The sequence below is a fragment of the Leopardus geoffroyi genome, chromosome B3 (assembly GCF_018350155.1).
Source record: "Leopardus geoffroyi isolate Oge1 chromosome B3, O.geoffroyi_Oge1_pat1.0, whole genome shotgun sequence".
Lineage (NCBI taxonomy): Eukaryota > Metazoa > Chordata > Mammalia > Carnivora > Felidae > Leopardus > Leopardus geoffroyi.
In genome coordinates, this window is record NC_059337.1 from 75,048,986 (window position 1) to 75,053,947 (window position 4,962).

At 36.7% G+C, this 4,962-nt stretch overlaps 1 pseudogene; it reads left to right on the forward strand.

Annotated features, from left to right (window-relative positions):
• The first annotated feature begins 3,552 nt into the window (after nucleotides 1-3,552).
• LOC123584752 lies at nucleotides 3,553-3,689 on the forward strand (annotated as a pseudogene).
• Nucleotides 3,690-4,962: the final 1,273 nt, after the last annotated feature.

Genomic DNA, 4,962 nt, shown 5'->3' on the forward strand with positions numbered 1-4,962 from the left:
TTCGTATGTCAGCTTTTAGGTCTAGGGAATGGAAAAATTTTTTTATTGCTTGGCTGCAAATCTACAGTCCAAGACTTTAAAAAGCAGAGAAGCTGTATTTCATGTGTTCTGAAAATCATTTATGTGTGAGGTTCTAGCTTTAAAAGGATGTGCCAGGCATAGATAGGCAGTGCTAGGTCAGCCATACAACTTCTGGTCCTCTTTTATACTATTTTGAAAACCCAACAAAGACTATTTCCAGGGATAGAGAGGGGCATGATATAGTGAGAAAGTGGTCATTCCACTGAGAGGAGATAACTATTCTATATGGATAGGAACCCAATAACAGAGATTCAAAATCCATGAAGCAAACCTCATCCAGCTAAAAGAAGATGCAAATCCACAATTATGGTTGCAGACTTCAATGCACTTCTCCCAGTAAAAGAAAAAATAGAAAATGAAGGAAGATCTAGAAGTCTTGAATAACATTATCAGTCAAGTTGACCTAACTGCTGTTTATAGAGTACGTCATTCCAAAACAGCAGAACACACACTCTTTTCAAAACAGCAAAACATGTTTTCAAACATGAAAGTCATCAAGACTCTGAGTCATAAGTCTTCATAAATTTAAAAGCTCAAATTCATATAAGAGCAGTAAATTAGCACACACATTTCTAATTAGGAATTAATTAGAAATCAACAAGAGAAATATCTTTAAAAAATTCCAAGTTAAAAGCATATTTTAAAAATAACATATGGGTCGAAGATATCACAAAAAATTAATGTTTTTGAAGTGAATGAAATTGAAAGCACAATACATCAAAAATTTTGGGATGTATTTAGAGCAGGGTTTAGAGGGAACTTTATGGCATTAAATGCTTTGAATATAAAAAAAAATATTTCAAATAAAAAACCTAACCTTCTACTGTAAGAAACTAGAAAATGAGAGCAAAAAAAATCTAAGGCAAAAAGAAGGAAAGAAACAATAGAGAGAACATTGGAAACCCATAAAATAGGAAATGAACAAACAATAGAGAAAAACAATGAAATCAAAAGCTTCTGTAGACTGAGTAATGGTTCCCCAAAGAAGCCCAAGTCTTAATCTCTGGGACTTGGGAATATGTTACTTTACATGTAAAAGGGACTTTCCAGATGTGATATTTTAAGGATCTTGAACTGGAGAGATTATCCTGGCTTATTGGGGTGGGTCCAATGTAATCACAAGCATCCTTATTAGAGGGGGCAGGAAGTCATTGTTAGAGAAACAATGGTAGAAGCAAGAAGTTGGATGATTCAGGGGGTGGGTCATGGGCCAAAGAATGCAGGTAGGTTCTAGAAACTGAAAAAGGTGAGAAAGTGCATGTTCCCCTCAGACCCTCCAGAAGGAATAGGCCCTGCCAGTACCTTGACTTCAGTTCAGTGAGACTGATTTTGGACTTCTGACTTCCAGAACTGTAAGATAACAAATCTGTATTGTTTTAAGCCACCAAGTTTGTGGTAATTTATCACAGCAGCAATAGGAAACTAATACAATAATCCTTCGAAAGATCAATAAAATAGATAAATTTCTAGTCAGACTTAGCAGGAAATCAAGAGAGAAAATGCAAATTACCAAGATCAGACATGAAAAAGGGGATTACTCCAGATATCAAAAGGGTAATAAAATAATGAATGACATATGAATGAAATGGACAATTCTCTTTAAAAGGTACCAAATTACTGTAGTCGAGTCAAGAAGAAATAGATAACCTAAAATGATAAACTATATTTATGAAAGGAATTGAGTTCCTAATTGTAAATCTTACAACAAAAACAGCAACTGCAAGTAAATTCTGGGCCCAGAATTTGCTTCACTGTGAATTTTTACAAATATTTAAAGAAGCTATAACACTAGTTCTACAGAAATTCTTCCATAAAATGGAATATAAGATGTTACTTCCTGGCTTATTTTAGGGGTCAGCACTATCCTGATGCCAAAATTAGTCAAAAATATTACAAAAGAAGAAAACTACCCATATATAGGTGTAAAAAAATATCAATGCAACTTTTGCAAGTTGCATCCAGTAGTATATAAAAAGGATAATAGATAATGACCAAGTAGTGTTTATCCCAGAAATGCAAGTGTGATTCAATATTAGAAATAATCAATAATACAAGTCACCATACTAACAGATAAAGAAGACTATCATAGATGCAGATGGACAATTAGAAACTGAAATTTTAAAATATCATTTACAATAGCATCGAAAAACATGAAATAATTAACAAAATATGTGAGAGATCTGTACACTGAAAACTGAAAAATATTGCTGAGAAAAAAAAAATTAAAGACCTAAATTGGTAGAGGGATATACCATGTTTATAATCGGAAGACTCAATATTGTTTCCCTGCAAATTGATCTATAAGTCCCAATCAATATCAGTAGGAATTTCTGCAGGGATTTTATAGAAATTGACAAGGTGATTCAAAATTTTACATGATAATGCTAAGGCCTAGAATAGACAAAACACTTTTGAAAAAGAAGAATAAAGTTGGAGGACTTCCGCTAATTTTAAGACTTTCTATAAAGCTACACGTAATAATGATGGTGGGTGATTGGCATAAGAACAGACATGAATATCAGTGAACCAGAATAGAGTTCAGAAAGAGACTCACACATACATAAGCAATTGATTTTTGACAAAAATACCAAGGTAATTCAATGGAGAAGGAGTAGTTTTTTACACAAATGGTGCCAGAACAGACTATATGGGGGAAAAATACTTTGACTTTCCTCTCACACCATATACAAAAATTAACCTGAAATGAATCCTAGACCTAAATATAAGAGCCAAGCCACAAACTTTCTAGAAAAAAAACTTAGGAAAAAAAATTTGTTGTGACCTTTGGGTAGGCAACAATTCTTTAGACAGGAACTTGAGTGTCAAAATGAAAAACTTCTACTCTTTAAAGGCCTTATTTATTTATTTTTTTTTATTTTTAAATTTTTTTTTTCAACGTTTATTTATTTTTGGGACAGAGAGAGACAGAGCATGAACGGGGGAGGGGCAGAGAGAGAGGCAGACACAGAATCGGAAACAGGCTCCAGGCTCTGAGCCATCAGCCCAGAGCCCGACGCGGGGCTCGAACTCACGGGCCGCGAGATCGTGACCTGAGCTGAAGTCGGATGCTCAACCGACTGCGCCACCCAGGCGCCCCTTTAAAGGCCTTTTTAAAAAAAATGTTTTTTTAATTTAATTTTTTATTTTCAGAGAGAGAGAGAGAGAGAGAAGGGGAGGGGCAGAGAGAGAGGGAGAGAGAGAGAGATAATCCCAAGCAGACTCCACGATGTCAGCACAGAGCCCGACTCTGGGCTTGATCCCACAACCCTGGGATCATGACCTGAGCCAAAATCAAGATTGGACGTTTAGCTGACTGAGCCCCCAGGCGCCCCAAGGACAGCCTCTTTAAAAAACAGTCTGGCAGTTTCTTAAGTAGTTAAATATATACTTGCAATATGGCCCAGAAATTCTGCTGCTAGGTGTTTATCCAAGAGAATTAAAAAATGTGTTCATAGAAAGACTTGTATATGTATCGCTTCTCGGCCTTTTGGCTAAGATCAAGTGTAGAAAGACTTGTATGTGTGTATTTATAACACTGTTATTCAAAATTGTCTCAAGCTCGACATTACCCAAATGGCCATTAACTACTGGCAATTGGACAAATTTTGGTACTTCATACTATAATGTTACTCAGGGATAAAATAAGCTGCTACAATACATGCAACAACCTGGATGAATCACAAAAGCATATGGTAAAGTGAATAAAGCCACACCTACAAGATGACATATGCCATGATTCATTTATATAATTCTCTAGAAGAAAAGACCAGACCAGTGAATCCTGTGGACTGTGGGTGCAGGGAGGGTCTTGACTTCAAAGAGACACAAAGGAAATTTTTGAGTGGTGATGAGAAATGTTCTATGTTTTGTTGGTCACGGTGGTTACATGACTATACATTTGTCAAACCTCATCAAATTCCTCCTTAAAAATGATGAATTTTTTTTTTCTTTTTTTCTTTTCTGGGCCACTACTGCCCAGTGGTTCACAGCTGAAGGTTGTAAGAGAACTATTTACCTTCAAGGTCATTAGACAACTACTTCTGTCCCATGGAAGAGAGCTCACCTGCAGCTACTGAAAGAACCACAGCCCTACCTAAATATGGAGATTCCTCTAGATGGACTCAGAAGGACACAGAAGAATAAGAAATTAGGGAGGATGGAATTTGGGACTCATTTTCCTTCGGCTTTGAACCCAAAGGCAAGATGGTTTGATTTTGGACTTTAATATTCAGGGAATTTGATTTTTTGGAGTTGTAATTTCAACCTGGGAAATTCGTGATGGAGGTTTATACCCAAGTGGAATTTTTTATTATTAATGTATTATTGGAATATCTTTTTTAATGCTTGTTTGTTTATGTATGTATGTATGTATGTATGTATGTATTTATTTATTTAGAGAGGGAGTGGGGAGGGTCAGAGAGAGAAGAGAGAGAGAATCCCAAGCAGGCTTCACACTATCAGCCTAGCTGCTGACATAGGGCTCGAAGCCATGAACCGTGAGATTACCACCTGAGCCCAAATCAAGAGGCAGGCACTTAACCAACTGAGCCACCCAGGTGCCCCCGGAATATCTTAATGTTGCCATTTAGTTTCACCAAAGAATCTCTGATGAGCTCTTTTGGACAGTGTGGCTGGACCTAATTTAGGATGGGAAATAGAATAAGGAGTGCTCTCGTCAGTATGGCTTTTGAGTTTTAAAATTGATGTTATGACCCACTACGTAGCTTTCTGGGGACAAAAATAATTACTGTGCATTAACAGTTCCATGAAGGAATAGTGGTCAGTATTGAGGGAGAAGCCCCATGAAGCGGCAGCTATACTTTTTGGATGGACTGCTGACTCCCTCCCCTGGATGGAGGACCACACCTTCACAGAATTAGG